Raw genomic sequence first — 22789 nt, forward strand, 5'->3', positions numbered from 1 at the left:
GTATAAAGGCTATTAGTGCCCAAATAGTCGGTTCTTGTACAATTTATTTGAAGAAAATTGACTCTCCATGAGCAGGAGCTTGTTCCTTCTATAAAGGAGGATCATTGTGCCTATAAGAGGTAGATATTTGAGTTGGCACAAGTGTGCGGTTACCATGGTAGCATTTTCTAGTCTTAATTAAAACTATGGGCTTCTAACAATTCAAACACCAGGTGCACCTCGTTAATACAGCAGGTGACTAAAAAGGCTTTTATATATCAGCCAAAACTGAAATCCATAGTTTACTCAACTCACAGTAGCAAGATTACAGTCACTGTACGGAAATCTGATACAAAAGCAAAGGGGTTATTTTTCCACGGCTGTTGCAGTTGTGCAGGTCTTGCTATTCTGCACACTGTCGCTTGAGTTTGCATGTTTAGTGTGTTGCTCCTAGAAAAATACTGTTAGTTAAAATGACCACACATGATTGAACAGACTAATAATGAGAGGTGAACACCGACAGATTTTTAGTGGATTGTTAGTCATTTTGAGTTTCTCAGTTTCCTGAGTTCAGATGTGACTGGTTATTTTTGTATGCTAATCCCGCAAATACAGGTGTCTTGGCATCTGCATAGTGCAGCATGGTGATGCCAGTATTGATGTCCAGTTTGATGTGGGAGGTGGTTTATATAATAGGATGTTTAATGTCCAGTATTTGACATGAATAAAAAATGCATGTTAACTGAAATGTAGAGCCTGACTAATACCACCGTGCTGTCCATCGCACTTGCTTGCCTCCTTTAATTTGGTGGGACCTTGTGTGTTTTCATCAAGTTATTGCGGATCTACATGATGATTAAACCACTCCTTGAAAGCTTAAATGTTTGTTTTAGGATTCCAGTTTTGAGGGACAGTATTACGTTTCTAATAGCTGTAGACTATGTGGTTAAGGTTGTTCCTAGTCTAGATAACGGAGTATTGAGAGAGCTGTTTCTCTTTGGACGCTTTTTGGCTTACACTGTAGGGGTGTTTTTGGTTGAAACTTATTGGGTGGGTGCTTGAATATGGTGCAGGGAGCATGGTTCTGAATCCCCTTTTGCTGGTCCACGGTCAGAAGTGGAAGAGTTATAATCTAAACATTCTGTAGTTGGTGTCTTGCTTTAAAATGCAATTTCCTCCATCAGTTAAAGTACTCTGCAAATTAGGATTTTCACATTTATTGCATTCTCTGCATATTTTTCTTTTCATGCTACAGCCAGCTAGGGTTTTATTCCTCCCATTATTTCTAAGGTGTACATATAATATCTAATTGTGAGTTCATGATCATGTCTCCTACTTTGTCAGTTTAGTGATTTTCCTATGGTCAAGTTCTACTCTGCTTTTAGACAGTATAACCGTGGTAAAAATTATGCAGTTGAGATCCTTTTGCTAATAGGGTAGCCTAATGAATGAATCTGAATTTATGCTGCTAAAAATGTGATTGTGGCTTACTTGATCACTATTGCTGAGCTTTGTGTCCCCTTTTCCTAACCAAACCTATTTAATTAGGTTTGTTTCTGCCAGTCTTACAGTAAATGAAAATGTCCACACAGGAACCAAATAAAATTATACATCTTCTATGTACACGTCACATGGATTGAAGAGGGATGGGGAAGCCTACCTCCCCCTCCTACCCTTCCTACTAAATTCATGATGAGGAAGAAAGCCAGAAAGTGCCGCAAATACCCATTTTATTTCGGACTGATCCCCAATGGACCCATGATTCATGAATGGGTCGAGAGGTATCCCCTCAGCCAGCCATACCGCCCGACGAACGTACAGACCTATCCATGTGTGGATGAAGAGCCACGGGTCGTGATTAAGGATACCTTGATGGATAGCTTGGACTAAACACCCCGAAGCCATGTTGTTGACGTCGTTGGAGTTACCACGACATAGCAGCGTTGGACATGAAGCACATGTGCCAACCGCACTTCGGGGCACAAACACGCACTCGAATACATGAAAAACACAAGCCTACATGTCTATAGAGGACCGATGCACACACTTACTGTCCTGCCTTTATTATTTTTGCCATTGGCCAAATGCAGCAAAGCAGAAACCACAAGAGCAAAGAGATCCTGAGCAGAGCTTGCAGATGCTTACACGTGAATAACCCTATAGAACTGCAGGAGGACCTATGGGACCTGACAGAGCCAGGTGTGACTAACCCATGGAAATGTAGTGTAGCATGGACACTGTAGAAACCGCATTATAAAGTTTGGGAAAATTACAGCAGGCCTCAAGCCTCAGAGCAAGGGACGAGCTGAGCTGATTCAGGCTGGACAGAGCAAGATGTGCGATATAGGATCTGCAGCCAAGGCCAAGAAATACGGATGACATGCCAATCCCCAGACGACAAAGGGACCAACTGCAGAATAGGCTAATCCTCATAATTCAGAGCTACACAGCTCAAGTTTGTGGTCTCTGAACACGTGGCATGGCCGAAGCAGACTATGGACTGCGATCAGTGATGAGAAAGGAGCACTGGTACCAGGCCACCACACACAGACAGCGACAAGTATGAACATTATGCAACAAGTGTTGTACAGATGAGAGCACGCTCATGAGCTAAGGTGGTACACACAAGTTACAATGCAGACATAGTCATTCTTTTAAGGGCAAGGGAGGGAACCGCTACAGTGTTGGACCTGTGGGCAGAAAGGACACATTTCAAGAGTGTGCGGATACAGGGGGATGCAACAGAATTGAGGAGGGCAGGGCCTGCAGCCCCATCAAGGGGACCAGGACGACTATTACGTACAGGACTAGCAACAGCAAGGACCGATGCAGGGCACATATCAACAGATGCCACAAGTGTTAGGAAAGATTTCCATTTGTGTAATTTTCCCTCCAGTTGTGTAGCCTCCAACTTTTTGCTGCTGTTTAACACCTTTGTCTCACTTTGCCAGGGGAGCCTAGCCTTCTGGTGCACTCCTTTGGGCTTTCGCTCACTTCATATGGGGAAACTGACATGCCCTTCAGACAGTCAGTACTGGGAGACTTTGTTTCCCTTAGTCCTTTTCCAATGTTGCAACTTCTGTGCAACATTTAACAAGTGTACAAAGTACCTTTCAGTACAGCACACTTCGGTCTCTTAGTAATTTCCAGAGGCCCTAGATACGCTCAAAGGATTTTATTTTAGGAGATGTGTAGATGTCACAGACAGGGCTGGTGGCAGCTTATCTTTTCATATAATGTTAACCCTTTCCTGCCAGGTAAACTGAGATTACTGCGTTTGCCACAAATGGGTGGCCTGGCTCCAAAATGGCCATGCCACGAGTGTTGGGGAGAATTCTCATTTAATGGCTAATTTCCCTCACCTAGTGAGTCTCCCAGCAACTTTGCTGGACTCCTGGAGTTTATTTTTTTCACTTGGTAAGAGTGTGAGCGTTTCCCCCACTCTTACCTGTGTTTTGCTGTGTGTTTCTACCTGTTTCTTTGTGATTGTGGGCTCTGGAGTACACCACTTCAGTAGCCCCCTTCTTTGTGTGTGTCACCCAGCACCTTCTGTGCCGTGGCACAGGGTGGTCGTTCAGACTCCCCCCGACTCCATTTCTGAGGCGACTATCGTCCCCCAGACAAAGGGTAAAGTTACCATTAACTTTACTTAGTCAATCTACTACAGATCCAGTACACCCCATCTTCCATGGAGTACTGGAAAGGGTTAATTTGTATCTCTTTTTATCTGTACCTCCTAGAGCATTGTTTTGCTCTTTTAACATTTAGACTTGGCTGGTGGCAGTGGTATCGACCCCAACTTTTCTACTGCGATTATATTCGATAAATCTGGTGGTATTCTTGGCTATTACATTAGCCTCGAACAAAAACCCGTTTGACCAAATCGTCTTTCTTTTGGCTCCGGTTGGGTTTATTCACCATTTCTTTTTGTTAAAGTCCTTCTTGTGTTTTACTTTGCGCGGCAAACTAGGTTCGCCTTCTTTGTTCACCATCTTTTGGCGGGCTTCTGCTCAGAAGCCCTCCACCAGGCACCTGGGTGTCTAGGTGGACTGAATGTGAGGGAGGGGTGTAGTCACCCCGTGCACAGGGTATCCTAGGAAACACAAGTCGCACTTTGTCATGATTGGCCAGGGTAGTTGTCCGGGCTGGACAACCCCCCTGCTGGGGGATTGACAGCCAGGCTGCGTGAATGGAGGTTTTTCGCATAAAAGGCAGGTCTCTTGGGCTAGAAATCAGAGTCGCCACTGGAACTACAAGGAACCGAAGAGAAGCGGAGAGAACGACGGCTGCTGCAACTACCCCGTCTCGGAGAAGCCCTGCTGCAGCCCTGAGCTATCTGCCCTTCAACGACTAAGAGGCGATCCATTCCGAAGTCGTCTTTCCTTGAGCCTGGGGGGATAACCAGCTCGTCTTCCACAGCCAGACGATCCTCTTCCTTGGTCGAAATCGCTGCACACAGCTGTAGTGGCCCGGGTATCCATTTGAAGAGCCTCGCCTGTGTTTTTAAGTTGCGCACCTTTTATTCGTAGTCGCTGCTGCTGGCCTCATCCCTGTGTGGTGCAGACCCCCTTCAGACGTCCTCCTTCACAATGAAGCTCCAGGAATCATGGGTCTGCGGGAAACCATCAGGAACTACTGCCAGGGCACCAGCTGCATCATTTGAAGAAGGTACTGTGTCCTGCTTGAAGAAACTGGGTGAATCCCTTTTCTTCATTTCCAAGGCTTGCCCTTGTCTTCCCTCCTTATAACTTTTGCTTCCGAACATTGACAATATCGAAGTACTCTTGGCTACGTTGAATCGTGAACTATCTGACTATGTGATATTCGGCAACAGGCCCCGTTGTCACTTGGCCCTGGCTCCGGCCCTTTGACTTTTGAACTCTTGTCTATGAGTGTTTCTCGATTCCGTTTGCCTAACCAAAATATTGCCTGCGATTTTTGCCTCCAACTCCCTCTGGGTATCTCAGGTGCTAAGTGTGTTTTTGCCCCGGTAGCATTTCATGTCACGGATATGCGTGACATGTTAGTAGACCAAACTGTCAAAGTGATCGCAATCGTATCCGTGGTATCGTGTTTTGTGCTCATTCAAACACAGGGTATTTACCTTGAGACATACTGTACAAAGTGAATTGGTTAGTTGTAGTATATTTAAACTGTGGTTTTTATTTGAGTTTGATAGAAGTGTTGTGTTTATAACGAATGGTTTAAAAATAAATGTACTTATATTTTTTTTACCTGAAACCTTGAGTCAGTGTTTGCTTGTGTCACAGTAATTGTGGTCCCTTTGCGTAATCTCTGCTACTGCTCATATACTCTTGAGATGAGCCTGGCTGCTCCGCCACTGCTACCACTCTGACATAGTAGTACAGGCTTGTACCAAAGGTAAAACTTGTATTGCCACCTGTAGTCTTAATTGTGTGTAGTGGTCCCTAAGGGCACTGCACAGGATTCTGCCTAACAAGGTTCTTTATCCTGTCCTTTGGTCATCTTGCCCCTTCACCTTGCCCAGGTCGAGCTAACCCGGGTCAGTCCTTATTTGGGCATGCATTTTGCTGCAAAATGCCAAGCTTTTGTGGGCTTCTGCATGCCTTGTTTGTGTGCCAAGTATGTGGAATGGGGTGTCTGCTCCCAATACACATCCTGGGTGCCAGAGAATCTGGAGTCCTGTGAATGCCTTGGACCACCGTGGTCTGTGATTGCTCCACGTATGGTATGCCTGTATGTGAGCAGATATCCCATTGGGTCCTATTCGTTTTGGTGCGAAGGAGCTTCTGGATAAGAGAGCCCCCAAACACCCATACCATGTTGATATCTGGAGTTCTCACTGAACGAAGGATAGGATCCAGGTATCCTGAAGCTAAGAAGCCAAGTCGAGGAACCGCTGGTGACCCGCTGGAAGGTTTGGCACACTGAGCCCTCTGTATCTAGTCGATCTAGGTCTGCAAAGACGCTTCGACCCATTCGAATAGTGGGACCAACTGTTATAGGCACCTTCACCAAAATCTGCAAGTATGCCTTCTCAGAAGTGTCCCTGGGCCAACCAGTGGGCTGACCATCTTACGCAGTACCTTTGCTCTGTCTCCGCTGCCGTTTCAAGGAGGCGCTCGAAACTTGGTATACTGCTAGCTCTGTGTTCACGGCACCCTCACACCGAATTCCGTACACTTGGCGTTCCCAGGTCTAAAGTGAGACGAGTGTGCCAGAACTGGAGCATACGCGTTTACCGTGTCATCCAGCCGTGGTGACGATCTTTGCAGATAAACTGCATTTGTGCCCCTCCTTCCATCCACCAGGAGCGGAGAAATCGCCAGTCTCATTTGGGAATCATCGCTGTATCTTCGTCGCTGAAAGCCGCTGAGCAGCCAAATTGCTGCACTTGAACCTACAACCGAAGTGGACTTGACTGCTGAAGCTTGGTCTGGAGTGCGCCGAGGGTCGGTGAATAATCGCAAACCTAGCTAGCCTCCATCCATTTTTACGCACAAGTGGCCTCTGGGGGCCCCTTTCCTTTCCATTGCTAGTGCAAACTATTCCCAACTCTTGTAATCGACTCTGCCCTCAAGTGGAGACCCTCCTCGAATAGTGGGAACCTCTTCATCGCCTCACCCACCTTCCTGAGCTGCTAGAGATCCTGTTTTCCCCATTGGAACTACCGCGTGTGCTTGCATTGCCTGTACTTTTGAGTATTAGGCTCCTCTCTTCTTAGGAATCGGTCTGCCTCTTATAAGTGTGTTGGATATAGAAGGGGCTAATGACTATTTGCACTGCCTGTTTCCTTCCCCTGATAGGTTGTGGACCCATTTGGTGCTTTAACCCTTTAGACCTCATTGCTCTTGTATATATGTATTTTGGTAGTATTGTGTTGGTCTAAATAATACTGTGATTTGATTTGTGTGTTTGAAACTCAAAGGCCTTCAAATAAATGTATATGTATTTTTAATATATCTACACCTGACGGAGTGATTTGTAAGTGTCCTTTTACTCTATGTGCTCATTGAGGTCTTTGTCACCCTCACCCCTTCTGAGACCTAGTCTTGACCACCACCCAAGCTACCTTGATTGGTCTGGCTTGTCCAGAAGGTTAACCTGTTCCAAGAAACTAGGCTGGCCTCCTGAACATCTGCTCACCAGGTTAGAGTTCAGAACTCCATTTTAACAACAAGCACCACAGACACAAATGCAGGTACCACAGATGCCGGCACCAAAGTATTTACAAGCGCCACCGATTTCAGAGAACACACAGCGATAGGTACAGACATCAAAACAATGACGTTCCAGCACACGTAGACACGGTGGCAACATTCCCATCAGTCAATTGGGAGGATTTACCATGGTGGGGAACAACCCCTTTACAGGAAATGGGATGTCCCTGTACAATCAATAGGACAGCCCACAGACGAACTTGATGTGTCCCATCCTGTCGATCATACCCAACCCTGTGGAGGAACCTTGCATAAGGGTGTTACGCTCACCTGGTATCCATGGGGGCACCACATGATACTGGATGGAGGCCTACGCGCTATCCCAGACCCCTCTCTGCTTGGTTATCTGCCAGACATTGGGTAGTACCTATAACAGGAGAATGGAGGGTTAAGAGGGTTACTGGTTCTGTGATGGATGGACTCCCACCTCCCTCTGTTCCAAATATCTCCCTTGGGATTATTTCTAACCTTAGGTTTTTGTGCGTTGAACTCTCCGTCCTGCGTCTCTGTGCAGGGGTTTGTGGTTGGTGCGGGCGTTCCGTGGGCCTAGTTGCTTCACTGGTCCGTGTGCCCTTATGTCGGCTCCAGACCAGCTGTGACTTCGACTCTGCTTGCTGTCTTCCAGGTGAGTTATGTCTTTTCTGTCTCTTTCCCTCTGTTTTCTCTGTCTTCTCAGCATCTTGCTCCACTATGCTGTTCCCTAACAATGTCTTTGTTTTCACAGGGATGGTTGCGATCTCGGAGTTGCCGCGCTGATGGCGAACACCACAGTGAGATATTGATGTGCGGAGCGCTGCGCTGCTTGTTGGTGTTAATTGCTATCCTGTGTTCTTTTCTCTTTGTACAGGTTGCAGTGATGTTCCGGAGTGATGAGCAATCGAAGCGCTGCTTGCCTAGGTAAGTGTTTTGTTAATGCTGACCTTGTTCCCTCTCCCTTGCAGGTTGCGGTGAAACCCGGAGATGGGCGAGATGGATTCAAGACCGGTTACTTCACAGGCAAGTGTTCTTGCTTGCTAATGCTGTTCTTGTTCTTCCACGTAATTAATGGAATCCGGATCTAGGACTTCAGGATCGGGCCGCCGGAGAAGCAGATGAGCAGGAGCTGGGCAGGGTGAGCGTTACGCTGCAGGAGTGCAGAATAACGCAAAGCGTGTTCTGCTGTTTGGGTGTGGTTTAAATAGCCCAGATAAAAGTAGTTCAAGGCCAATAGTTCCAGGCCCAGCCACACCCAAAACACTAGACTGCATGGCTTGGTTCTAAAGAATTGAGCTGTGTAATGGGCCTCCATGTTGGATTAAGGTCCAAAACTGGTATTGCTTTATTCCTGATAATGAGCCTGGCACCATTACTGACTCCATGTATGTTTCTGAGTTGTAAGGCCCTTGGTGCCCGTGTGAAGGGCTTTAGCCCCATTGCTGCCAGGTGGCTGTTATACCTGAGGGGGTCAGAGGCATGGATAGTGATAAGGGTGGTGATTGGTGACAAAACTGTTTCCTTCTTGACACTGGGGCAACTAGGTCCTTTAATTAGGGAATGTGTGTTTACATTGTCAGGGAATGTCATGAACACTCAAGGATTCTCTGGGGCTCGAGAAATGGCTCCTTTTACAGACAATGGGCCTCATTACGGGTCACGAGGTCAGGAAATGACAGTGGCGGTAAACCCGCCGCCACTGTTAATTCCGTACCGCCCGATCTCGAGTCCTGCAGGCGGGAGGTGGCATTCCCGCCAGGTCTGACCTGGTGGGTTTAACACCGCCCGCCTGCAGGCGGACGTGGAAACACCAGCACCATCACGAGATGGTGCCGGTGTTTCCACTTCCCCATTCCGGACTCGATGGGAATGGGTATTTACCGAATTCCGCCTCCAGAATTCCCGAGACACCAGGGTCGTAATGCTCCGGTAATTCCGGGAATCACGGAGGCGGAATGGTAAGACGAGTCCGGCGGTTACCGAGCCGGAAAAACCGGCAGGTTACCGCCGGACTTGTAATGAGGCCCAATATCTCACTATCTATAGGTGATCACGATCTATCACTACCTTTGCTTACTCTCGACAGACTCCTGTAAACCTACTGGGACGAGACATTAGGAGCAGATTAAACACGCCCATCTCATTCACAGACCACGGAATAGTGTGCTCCACACCAGGAATACATATGCTCAATGTAAGACAGATCGTTCAAGCATATTGTGGACTGCAAGGTACAGAGAGGGGCGTCAGTGAACCCAGAAATGTTCCCGTATAGGAATGACATTGCATGGCTCTAAGGCATTGCAGGAAAGATCTGGCCAATTCCAAACGAATACCTATTCAGGCCAGAGCTACCAATGGATGAGCCAGACGGAACCATAGTGCCAATAGAAATAGAGGCAGTGGTTGCAAGAGAGGTTTGGATTGCAGTACATGGGATGGATGACACAGGACGGGCATGTAGAGCAGTGATTGCAATGGCAGAGGGATGCAAGTTGACAACAGTGAAAGACGAAGAGCTTTTCAGGGAAGAGAGGCTAGAAATAGAGATGGTGTTTGAAATGAGCGTGACATACTGGTTGGAAAACCACTACAGAGAAGTCCCACAGAGAATGGCATTGGCCCTAGAGGCGCCGTCCCCATTCTGGGAGGACATGGCCGAGGTACCCAGCACCCTATGGACTACAAGTCCCTATGACGTGGGCTGCATAAATAACATAGGGGGAGTGAAGATAAAGATTAAGCCATAAGCAATTTTACCCAGAGTGAAGGAGTATCCCCTAACCCAAGAAGATGACATTTGTGACAATCACTGCCCTGATTGAGAGAGGAATTTGTGTACCATCAGAATCTCCATGCAACACTGCAGTGCACCCACTGTACAAGGCAAAAGGAGGATCATGGAGTTTAATACAGGATTTAAGGCCTGTTAAACATATTGTAGAAGTAGAGTATCCTTTAGCTGCAAATCCAGCGACAATTTTGTGCAGCATTCTGGCGGAAGCAGCCTACTTCTGTCATTGATTTGAAGAATGCGTTCTTCTCAGTACCACTGCACCCAGACTCTCAAGACTTGACCAGATTTATGTATAGAAATCAGAAATGGAAACACAGTAGTTCACCACAAGGGTACTGCGAGTCACCATTTATCTTTAATAGAAAGATACAGAAGGACTTGAGCAACTTAGAGATGGAAAGTACAGTTCTGAAATATGTAGATGACATTTTGATTTGCAGCACTACAGAAGATCAGTGTAGGAAGTATTTGGTACACATGCTGACCGTGTTAGCTGACACAGGATACAAGGTAGACAAGGCCAAGTTACAATACTGTCAGAAGGAGGTACTATACATTGGACAAACGATATCACAAAATGGCCGACAGATCACCCCATAGAGAGCAGAGACAATACGTAAGACACCGAAGCCCATGACAGTGAGGGAAATGCAACAGTACTCTTACGTCCCGTCCCCTTTCCTCCATACTGCATGGGCGTCCCTTCCAAGGGACGGGAGACGGAACCATTTTCACTTGGAAAAAACCTTCTTCCCCTTTAAATTTAGAGGCACTCGGGGTGCGGCCCAGGAAGCATGCGCTGCCCTGACACTGCCCTCCGGCGCCACACCTCATTCCCCTTTTCCACGTTGACAGGAACGGGCCGAATTTACCAGCGCTCCTGGGTTTTGCTTCGGCCATATAATTCCACATGCGGATACTTCTTCTCTTGGTCTTTATCTTTTTATCATTCAGGTACTCGGTCCTCAGGCATCATGCTCCTCCCCGGTGCATGTTGACTTCCCCAGGGTTCAGCGGTTGCCCATGCTGCAACGGGCTCTTCCCAACTTCAGATCCCCATGCCCTCTGCCTACGTTCCCTTGGCCCAGACCACGGTTGGCAAACTTGTACAGTTTATGGCTCACTGTCCTCGAAAGCGCTGAAGAACAGACTAGCCAGTTGGAGAGCCACCTTGAGCATGGAACTGGGATGTACCCCCACTACACCAAGGGCCGAAAGCTCTCTTCTCCCCTGGGATGTGACATATTAAGCCTGCTTGACTTGGGGCACAATCTCGCAGGGGGGTAGGCATTGCCTTAGTATTGGGCACCCTCTTAGGCTCTTAGGACTTAGAGCTCCTTACACTGGAGTGCTTGACATTTGCTGGTTCTGGGTTCCCAGACACCAGGCTAAGACATGCAATTTTTTGATCTGCGGCCCTTGGTCTCTGGGGGGCCTGTTCCAAGGGGTATGCCAGTGGTGAAACACGGAGCCCCTTAGACGCCGTTAAGAAATTTGCAGGCTCACACTCCCTCTGCTCCCTCACCCGAGATTCGAAGAGGGTTGAGAGCATGATTCTAATTATTGCTAACTCAGCCAATACTTAGTTACAAATGTACCCCCTGGGTACATGGTCAACCCCAGCTAGGGGTCGGTAGCTGTTCCTGCATCGGTGATGGTTCCACATCGTTGTGACTTGGGGGCCCTGAGTGGAGATGGGCGAAGATGGGAACTGGCCGTTGTGCTAGGCAGTGACAAGGACTCACTCCATGTACTATGTGGGCAAAAAGGAAGGTTAGACATTGGAGCATCAATAGGCAGTCCATCCTCAAGCGGAAAGTCGGGGGGTAGAAATATACGAGGCCACATCCATGCAGCTGCCAGGGTTGGAACCATATGCTGGGGTAAAATCCAACAATGGGGTAAAATCCAACAATGGGGTGAAATCCAAGCTGCCAGTTGCAGCGGAATGCCTGGGTGAGAGACCGCCACTGGCAGATGGTGCCGGCCGGACAACTTCACCCACAGGGGGCACTGGCTTGTCCGGCCCAGGGCCTGGTAGGCCATAAGTGGGCAGCACATTAGGGGCACTGAACGACAAAGTAGGAACATGGAGCTCAACTACAGTAGGAGGTGGGCTGGTCAGCGGGCCACCCAAGCCTTGACTGATGACCGAGAATCTTCCCAGAATTGGCCCTCCGCCTTTAGTAGCTCCTTTGGTAATTAGTTCCTCCTGGATTGATGTACACCCCCCTCCCATATGGGTGTCACACAGGCCACGCCAAGTGCCAGTGGGCGGTGCTCCACCAGCCCCTGCAGGGTGCCCTTTGCAAACATCTTTAAAATAAAAAAAGAAAATTTGTATTTACAATGTTATAGTTTACAAAGAAACTTTTCATTTTGCCACATCTCTGCTTAGTTCTTTGACTATAAGCGCAGTATAAATTATTAGTTTTCTTTATAGGCAGTGCATCACTTCATAATTTTATTCCCAAATTGGATAATGATGAAAATCAAATTCTTGTCATTGCCTAAAAGGATCTCCGCCTATCGTGTCTGCGTCTGTTGTTCTCTTTCATCTTGAAATAGGTTCTATATCGGGACCTCTCAGTTTGTAATTCTGGACACTCCATGATAATATGGTAAAGTGTCTCAATACTTTACGGATTCTTGCAGAATCTGCAAAATTGTTGTGAGCCATCGATCTGTTTTATTCTTGCAAGTCTTGATCTTGTTGGTAAAATATTCAGCCGCAGTTTCAAGCAGAGGTTTCTAATATTTTTATCCAGGAAGGTCTTAAAGTAGTTGGCTGGATCATTTAACGCTCGGATGTCAAGAGAACATGTTACATTTTCTTGGTACCTTAATTTTCCATTCATTGTGTGTATGCAATCATTCCTCATTAAAGTTCAGCTTTGCTTCTTGTGGGCGATTTAGTAAGATTTCCATTGGGGTGTTTTCTTTTTCAATACTTGTAAGTATTTGTCTTCCATTCAAGCAGTGCTTGCTGCATGTTGCATTTTCCTTTGTTCTCAAGAGGTCTATGGCTGGAATTGACTCTTCATTCTTTGCTTTGCAAAATAGGTCAATTTTCTTCAAGAGCACAATCGAAGCCAGTGATTGCAGGTTGATCTCAAAGTGTATTCTTGGGACCGGGAAGGAAGTTGAAAGCACCATAATCTTCCTCCAGAAAATGGCTTCTATTTTTGGCCAGATCATGGGTGTCAATTTAATCAGTGTTTCACTTCTGTAACTTATACAGGGAACCACTTTATTTCTGTAGAAGGCTAAGATTGGATTAAATGAAAATGTTCCAAATTTTCCATGGAGCATACTGCATGGACGTGCAAGTGAATGGATTTTTGTCATCAAGTGATCAGCCCATTCTTTTGTATCTGGAGATTGATTAGAATTCCCAGATATTTGAATGTCGTCACTACAGTTATTGTTGTCCCTTTCATGTGCAGAGATGGATTCTTCGCTTTCTTATGGTGAGGCTTAGTGACGGACAAGATTTTCATTTTGGCAATGTTCACTTTAAGTTCTTTCTGTTCCATATAGGCTCCCATCCGATCAAGACATGCTTGACGACCTTTCAGGGTTTTATCAAGAAGGACAATGGCATCTGCATACATAATCGCTGGTAGTGCAGTGGAATTTAGTATTGGAGGATTTAGCATGGTAGCTATTGTCTCGTCTTCATAATCTGCAGTATAGAGGTTGAAGAGGGTTGCAGCCAATGTGCAGCCCTGTTTCAGGCCGTTCCAAGTATTGATGAAGGCAGTTTGAATTCCTTCTTTGGTTAATCTAACCCATATCTTTGTTTTCGAAGAAAGCAACTTGATGGGTAACAATATATGGGTGGGACATTTCCATTTTTTTTAAAAAAACAATTGGCGATTCACTTCATCAAAAGCCAGGTGCAAGTCCACAAACGCTGCTCATACTGTGCTTTTCTTTATCATGGCTTCCTGTTTGATGAGGTTCAGTAGTATCAAATTTATGTTTGTCCCTGCTCTTCACACAAAACCTGTTTGTCTGGTTGCAAATCGATTTGTGTTCCGGGCCCAGGCACATAAGTCCGTCAACAGCAATGTCCCAAAGATTTCCCCCAAAGGGTCAAGGAGGGCAATCAGCCTATAATTGAGCAGGTTTTCCTTATTGCCCTGTTTATATATGGGGATCAAAGTAGCATGTTTCCATGTGGTTGGAATTTGATTATGCAAGTTCATTAAGGTCATGATTTGCATCAAAATCTCAGACCAAATTTCAGGCGCTTGCTGAATATCATTTGTTAGTCTGTCAGGGCCAGGAGCATGTGAGTTGTTCAGATGTTTAATACTATTGGTGATATCTTTTTTGGTCAAACTCCCCTTCCAGATCTGAGTCGTTTCATCTTCTATCACCGTACTCGTTCTTTTGCGATATAGATTGGAGAAGTGATCTATCCGTTTTTTATTCTGTATCAGTTGATGTTTACTGTTCGTTGCATTCGGGAGGCTCAAACATTGTTGTATGTTTTGATGGAGACTTGCAAGGATTTTTCTGTGTCTTGTTGGTACAATGTGCTTCTGTACATTCTAATCCAGTTTCGGTATCGCTGGGTAGCGGCCGTTATTTGCTTCCGATTCTCTGCAGTATTGTTCTTCTATAATTCTCTCACTTGTTTGCGCAGTTCTTTTTTCTTTTGCTTAATTTGCAAATTGAACTGATGGTTATGATTCAGGGATTGTTTTGTATTCATCTTTACTTGTTGTGAAGGATTAAGTTACCATCCATAGTTTAGCCTGTCAAGCCCTTCTTTCTCAGCTTGCTGGCATTTGTGTGGGAGAGATTCCAGTTGTTTCGGCTTGATTTGTAGCCTAGTTTGTTGTTCATTAAGTTACATCATGGGTAAGGCTTGTAGGTCTCGATTCTGACCAGGGCCTGTCCATGAGAGTGTAAATATTTGTTGATTGCTCATGGTTGTTAGAATTACACTAGATGAGTGCTGCCAAGATCCCTGAAGAGACATATATAATATAGTATGGCCTTTGAGTTGCCACGTCTCAGGTGGAGATAATTTCCTTATTTGCATCTTGAGGGTTTCCTATCTGTGTCATCTGTCTTAGGGCCATCTTTCACCCATATTTCTGCTCTCATTGAGGCATCCATTTTTTCCCGAAAGTTTCCTTGTATGTCAAATAAGTGGATATTCAGGTCTCCACATATAATCTCAATATTACAATATGTCGCTAGCATTGAATCAAGTGCTGTAAGAACCTTATCCATGAACGTGGACTCATTGATGGCCATCGGGTTCCAAATTCCCAGATAGGAGGCATCCTCAGTTTGTTGTCTATAACCTTGCTGTTTGTCCATTTTCTGGAGTATCGTATATTGGGACCAAGAGTTCAAATTATTCTAAACTATTATCCTCCAGGCTGAATCAGTTTCTGTCAGAGTAATTAAACCAGAAGATGGTCTTCCTTTCGACTGTAATGGGGCTGGATTCATATGTACTGTAAAGCAATCACATACTGGTTGCTTTGTCAGCTATGTTTGTTGGAGCCAGATGATATGTCTCTTTGCTAGTACCGAGTTCCCTTGCTGAAATAGATGACCATGTCCACGTGTATTCCACGAACATATCTAACAGTCTATTTTGTATTGTTCCACTAGTTGTTTTGAGTGAACTTCCATCGGGCGAGAATCATTTTCTATTTCTTCAGTTTGAAGTTTTGTTTATTTGTAAAGCGCAAACCAGGCCCAGGGGCAACCGGGCACATACTCTTGAAGACAGGTTACAATAAACAGTACATACATAATAAAATTACACAAATATACATAAAGTACATTTCGAGGGGATTGGGTCCTCCGACGTATTCCATATCTATGACAGTAATCACCACAGCTGTGCTGCTTCGGAAACTTTTTCGGCGTCTGCGTCCTGCGTCGATGACGTCGATGCGCCGCCGTCGAGGACCTCCTCCGACGTCCGACGTCATCCGATGTGATAAGTAGGACGCACGACGCCAGTAGCCTCAGTTCCGTTTTTTCCGCGAACGTGTTGCTTCGTGTTTCTCGGTTCTAGCCTCGACTCTTTGGAGTTCTGTTCTTTCTGGTTCTTCGAGCCTGTTCGTTTGTGGATATTCCTTCGCAGCGATGTCTTCCACTTCGTCTTCAACCCCGCGTCCGGGCTTCAAGAAGTGCGGGGTGTGTGGGTCCAAGATGTCGGTGACTGACTCGCACGACGCCTGCCTCTGGTGCCTCGGGGAGGCCCACGACACGGATGACTGTGTCGACTGCCTGTCGCTCACTTCCAAGGCCTTACGCGAACGTAAGAAGAAATTGTCGGTAGGTCGGGTGTCCAAGCCCCGGAAGTCGAAGTCGGCGGGGCTTTCGACGGATGATTCGAGGGGTGACTCTCCGCGTCATCGTCGGAGGTCTCGTCGGTCTTCTTCTAGGAGTCGGTCTCGCCACTCCTCTGCCTCTTCGAGGCGTTCTCGGAAGCGCCGTCACCGGTCGCCTTCCAGGTCCTCTTCCGAGGACTCTGCCCGGCACGTCGGTTATCCCACCAGCCGTGCGACGCCGGAGGAATGGGCTTCCTTCGGGAAGAAAATGTTGGCGATTCTTGAGTCGCAGGGTACTCAACCGTCCGCGCCCCCGAGTGGGGTCGGCCGTGTGAGGTCGAGAGACGCCGCTCGCAAGAGTGGTCGGCACGAGTCACGGGAGAGGTCCCGTTCGGACAAGGAGGCTCGTTCTCGCCGTACCCGTTCCAGGTCCCGGTCCTCGACGCGATCGAGACCGTGTGCACCTGTGATGTCTTCGAGGAAGACATCGACGTCTGAGGCGTCGAGGGCGTCGACAGGCTTTCTCGAGGCTCCGGCTCCGAGGAAGTCGTCGAAGCCGTCGACGTTCAGGTCGTCGAGGGACACGCTCGGGGCTCCGGCTTCGAGGGCTGTGTCGACGCCGCCGATATTGGAGGCGCTGCATCTGACGTCGACGCCGATTTCCTCGACGTCGACGCCGATCCTCTCGGCGCCGTTGCCGGTTTTCTCGACGGCGGCGCCGATTCGCTCGACGCCATCGACGCCTTTCGTGTCGGAGGTGCCCCGTGTCTCGGGTGTACCCCCTAGGAAGGCTCTGGCTAAGAGCAGGCACTCTCAGGTGCCTTTCCACCGCTTGGATTATATTTCGGAGGCGGATGAGGATTCGGTTGGCCTGGTTCCTGGTCAGGTGCCGGATGACATTGTCTCGGGCCATAGTCAATTTGACGAATTGAGGCAGTCGCTGCATGATGCTAGTGGTCTGGACACCTCTCCGGAGGTGGAATTTGGTCGGCCTGAGCCTGGCTCCCATGCCGATTCCTCATACCGGCGCCTTATGGCTAGGGTGTCTGAGTATCTGGGATGGTCTGCTCCCCCAGGGGAGTTTGTGCAGGATGATCTGACGGACATCCTTGATGTTGGTCCCCCATCTGACCCGGTTCTGCCATTCCATATGGCTTTACAGCGTAGGGTGGCGGCGGCTTGGACTGCTCCGGAGAGTCTCCCGGCAGTGGGCAGATCCTTGTCGCGGAAATACCGTCCAGCCAGTGGCGACCCCTGCTACTTGACCAGGCACCCCACTCCGGAAAGTTTGGTGGTGCAGGCGGCCACGGCCCCGGCAAAGCAGGCGTCGTACCCTACCATCCCTCCTGATAGGGACGACAAACGTTTTGATGGCTGGGCGAAGAAGGTGTTTTCTTCTGGTGGTATGGCGCTTCAGGCGGCCAACTCCATTTGTGCCTTGTCACGTTTCACGCACACTCTGTGGAACTGTGTTGCGTTAGCGGCTGAACATATTCCCGAAGGGGACGAACGGGATGGTTTCCTTGCTTTGGTCCAGGATGGTAAGGATGCCATGTGTGAGTCCGTTCAGTCGGGTTTGGACTTAGCTGAATGCGTCAGTAGGTCCATGGCGGCGAGCACCGTGATACGCAGGTTTGCGTGGTTGCGGAAGTCGGGGTTTGCTCCTGATGTGCAGTCCCGGCTCCTCAACATGCCCTTTGATGGTGAACATCTTTTTGGCAGCAAGGCTGACGAGAGCCTTGAGAGGTTGCAGACCTCAAAAGCTGCAGCGAAGTCGTTGGGCGCTGCAGTACGCCAACCTCCGCCTTTTCGTCCTAGGGGACAGCAGTGGAGGGGTGGCTCCTTTCGCTATTACTCGTCCTTTTGGTAGAGCGAGAGGAGCTGGCAGTCAAAGGGGCCAACGCAGGGGTACCAGAGGTGGACGACAGGGTACCCGTGGTGCCAAGGCCGCTCGGGCAGTTGCCTCTTTGCCCTCAGGTAACGCCGCAGCCGCTCCTACTCAGTCATGAGGCCTTGTCCCATGGTTCGCCGGTTGGGGGAAGGCTGGCGCAGCATCTTGTAGAGTGGCGTGCCATTACTTCGGATGTGTGGGTTCTGGAGATCATAACCCACGGCTACTGTCTTCCCTTTCGGCACAGGCCTCGCGACAATCCACCGGGGAACCTCTCTTTGAAGTGTCCGGATCCGCTCCTTGCGCAGGAAATTCAAGCCCTGCTGGAGAAAGGCGCCATAGAACTGGTGCCTGTAGCGGAGAGGAACAAGGGATGGTATTCCCCTTATTTTTTGATTTCCAAGAAAGACGGGGGATTGAGACCCATCATGGACTTGCGCGGTTTGAACAAACTCCTCAGGAAGGACAAGTTCAAGATGGTTACTCTCTCTCAAGTCCTCCAGGCCCTTCAGCTTCAGGACTGGTTGGTGTCACTCGACCTCAAGGATGCTTACTTCCATGTGCCGATCCATCCCAAGCACAAGAAGTACCTGAGGTTCGCGGTTGGCGACTCGCACTTTCAGTTTCGGGTCCTGCCGTTCGGTTTGACCTCCGCCCCGAGGGTTTTCACCAAGCTCATGGTGGTGGTGGCAGCGCATCTCAGGCAAGGGGGGATTCACGTCTACCCCTACCTGGACGATTGGTTGATCAGGGGGAGCTCTCCCGAGCAGGTCCTGGATCATCTGTCCGTCGCCTGCCACTCCCTTCACAGGCTGGGCTTCTCCCTCAATTTAAAGAAGTCCCATTTGACGCCAACGCAGAGGCTCCAGTACATCGGAGCAGTGCTCGACACTTCCCTGGGGCAGTGTTTTCCTCCCCAGGTGAGGGCTCTTCACATTCAGCAGATGGTGCGCAAGTTTCAGCATGCCCAGACGCTCCCAGCGTTCGAGTTCTTGAGGTTGCTCGGCCTCATGGCGTCCTGCATTCTTCTGGTGCCAGAGGCTCGCCTGCGAATGAGATCTTTGCAGTGGGCACTCAAGATGCAATGGTCGCAGTCCTCCGGCAGGATGTCGGACCCGATTCGGGTGCCGCCCTCGGTCGCCCGGGACCTTCTGTGGTGGGCCGTCGAAGGCAACTTGATGAAGGGGGCTCCGTTTTGGCTTCCCTGGCCGGAGGTGACGATCGTGTCGGATGCATCCCTCACGGGATGGGGAGCTCATGCCAACGGGCTGACAGTCAGCGGTCGTTGGTCTCCGTCGGAGTCCAGACTCCATATCAATCTGTTGGAGCTGAGGGCCGTCAGGCTAGCCCTGAGGGCTTTTCTGCCGACTGTGCGAGGGAAGAATGTCCTGATCCTGACGGACAACACAGTGGCCATGCACTACCTCAACAAAAAGGGGGGGGCAGGGTCACTTCCTCTGTGCAGGGAGGCGATGCAGCTCGAGTTCTGGGCCATCCAGCAGGAAGTTTCGATCTCGGCAGTTCATCTGGCCGGAGTCGAGAACGTGACGGCGGACGCTCTGAGCAGGCAGTGCACGATCTCTCACGAGTGGGAGTTGGCTCAGGAGATTCTCCTGGAGATCTTCGCCCTTTGGGGGACCCCTCAAGTGGATCTCTTTGCCTCCAGTGTCAACCGGAAGTGCGAAAGGTTTTGCTCGCGGGAATTTCCTCCAAAAGGAGCCTTAGGAGACGCGTTCGTGGTGGAGTGGTCGTTCCCGCTGCTGTACGCGTTTCCTCCGGTCCCCGTCATCCCGCAAGTGCTGCGGAGGTTACGGAAGTTCGGTTCCCGGATGATCCTCATTGCTCCGGCGTGGGCTCGGAGGACGTGGTACCCGGACCTTCTCGACTTGTCCATCTGCCCTCCACGTCGTCTTCCCTACCGAGACGATCTGCTCTCACGGGAGGGGGGTCAGGTTCTCCATCCAGAGGTCGGATCCCTCAACCTTCACGCTTGGCTTCTGAAAGGTTGAGGTATAAGGATTGGGACCTCCCTGAAGACGTGATGGAGGTGTTGCTTTCGGCCCGAAGGCCCGCAACTAAGTCTCTGTACCGTTGCCGTTGGCGTAAGTTCTGCGACTGGTGCAGAGTTCAGAATGTGGATCCTTTTGCATGTGACATCCCCATGGTTCTGTCCTTTTTGCTTTCTTTGGCCCACAGGGGCTTGCAAGTGGGTACCGTTAAGGGTTACCTGGCGGCGCTGTCCATCTTTAAGCGCTCATCTGAAGAATGTTCTTACTTTAAAATCCCTTTAATTTCACAGTTTCTGAAAGGGCTCACTAATGTGTTCCCTCCGTCGCCTTTCCTGGTGCCCGGTTGGGATTTGAACCTTGTTCTTAGGTTTCTTATGGGTGCTCCGTTTGAGCCGTTACATTCTTGCCCTTTGAGGCTGTTGACTTTGAAAACTGTGTTTTTAGTTGCGGTTACTTCCGCTCGCAGAGTGAGTGAGTTACAGGCACTTTCTGTTAAGCCACCCTTCACTGTATTTCACAAGGACAGGGTTGTCCTTCGAGTTCGTCCTTCTTTTCTTCCGAAGGTAGTGACGGAATTTCATTTGGCCCAGAAGATTGTTCTTCCGGCATTCTATCCTCCTCCGCATCCTGGTAAGGAAGAGGAGTGACTCCATAGGCTTGATCCTAGGAGAGCTTTGAGCTTTTATGTTTCTCGCATGTCCCGGGTCAGAGTGGACGATCAACTCTTTATTGGTTACGCTGGTAAGCGCTTGGGGCAAGCTGTGACGAAACAGACTTTGTCCCGCTGGATTATTTTGGCCATCTCGGAGTGTTACCGCTTGGCGGGCAAGGACCCTCCGGCTGGCTTGCGGGCCCATTCTACCAGGGGCTTGGCTGCATCTACTGCCCTGCAGAGGGGTGTTCCTATTCGCAACATCTGTGATGCTGCCACCTGGGCTTCAGTGCATACATTTGTGCGGCATTATTCCCTCGATTCCATCAGAGGGCAGGATCTGGCCTTTGGCAAGGCGGTCCTTTGCTCTGCTATTTGATTGGCTATTCTAAATTTTGTTTCTAAATTCTTTCCCTCCTCCTTGATTTGGTACTGCTTTGGGAGTCTGTCATAGATATGGAATACGTCGGAGGACCCAATCCCCTCGAAGAACAAGTTACTTTCTTACCTGGTAACGTTCTTTCGATGGGATGGTCCGACGACGTATTCCATATCGCTCCCGCCCTGCCTTCCCCGCTGCAGAATTTCTGTTGCGTTTGCAGCTTACGTTCCGCAAGGCTTTGTGTCGGACTGGCATTTGACTATTGTCACACGTTCTGGGGGAAAAAACTACAACTGAGGCTACTGGCGTCGTGCGTCCTACTTATCACATCGGATGACGTCGGACGTCGGAGGAGGTCCTCGACGGCGGCGCATCGACGTCATCGACGCAGGACGCAGACGCCGAAAAAGTTTCCGAAGCAGCACAGCTGTGGTGATTACTGTCATAGATATGGAATACGTCGTCGGACCATCCCATCGAAAGAACGTTACCAGGTAAGAAAGTAACTTGTTCATCTCTACCATTACAAATTATGATACAGGTACATTATAGAGTGTATATACAAATAACCTATAATTACATGTGAAGGCAAGACAGGGTGAAGGGCCTCAAAAGTCGTGAAAGAACAGTCAAGATTTGGCATTGTTCTTGAAAGTTTGGAACGATGGTTCAGTTCTGATGGAAGTGGGCAGAGTGTTTCAAAGTTTGGAGGCTAGAACAGGGAAGCTCACACCTCCCGCTTTTTGGAGTTTGAATCTATGCAGGGCTAGGCTGTGAGTTTGGGCTGCTCTAGTGGGTCGAGAGGAGGTGTGAAGTGTAAGGCGAGAGGAAAGGTAGGGTGGAGCTTTGTTGTTCAGGCATTTGTGAGTCAAGGCCAGAGTTTTCAGGGCAATTCTTTGTTTTACCGGGAGCCATCGTAGGTCAGATCTGACGGAGGAGATATGGGATCGTCTTGAGATGTTTAAGGCTGCCCTTATGGCATTATTTTGAACAGTTTGTAATTTATTGAAGTTGGACTGACTAGTCCCTAAGTAGAGAGCACTACAGAATTCAATTTTGGCCATAATGAGTGTGCTGGCGAGGGTGATGCAGTTAGAGTTTAGAAAGGGTCTGCAGGCGGTGATAAGTTTGCAGGTATAGGCTGATGCCGACCTTATTGCGTTTGTTTTTGTTCACAGAGAGCGTGGAGTCCAGATAGACGCCTAAAGTTTTAGTGTCTTTAGAGACCTTGATATCATTGCCGTCGATTAAGGACTTGTAGGTTTGGTCTAGTTTAAGACAATGGCTTGATCCTAGTAGTAGGAGCTCGGACTTTTCGTTATTAAGGCAAAGCTTGTGATGTTCTATCCAGGCCTGAATGACCAGGTAGACATCATTTAAGGCTTTATCGTCGGCTGAGTAATCACCAGTGATGGGAATGAGTATCTGGGTGTCGTCCGCATAGTTGGTGTAGGAGACACCCAGATAGTCAAGCACATCAAAGAGGGGCTTGGTGAATACGTTATACAGCGTAGGGGACACACAAGAGCCTTGAGGGACGCCACAGTGAATAGGGGAGCGGTCTGCTGATGCTGTGGGTGAAAATACCCTCAT

General features: G+C 48.7%; 1 protein-coding gene across 1 annotated transcript in view; it reads left to right on the plus strand.

Annotated features, from left to right (window-relative positions):
• The window catches only part of PATL2 (PAT1 homolog 2), a 1529270-nt gene that overhangs the window by 907022 nt on the left and 599459 nt on the right, over nucleotides 1-22789 (plus strand). The gene's annotated exons all lie outside the window — the stretch shown is intronic.

Source organism: Ambystoma mexicanum, chromosome 7p, assembly GCF_040938575.1.
Source record: "Ambystoma mexicanum isolate Mex_15411 chromosome 7p, UKY_AmexF1_1, whole genome shotgun sequence".
Classification (NCBI taxonomy): domain Eukaryota; kingdom Metazoa; phylum Chordata; class Amphibia; order Caudata; family Ambystomatidae; genus Ambystoma; species Ambystoma mexicanum.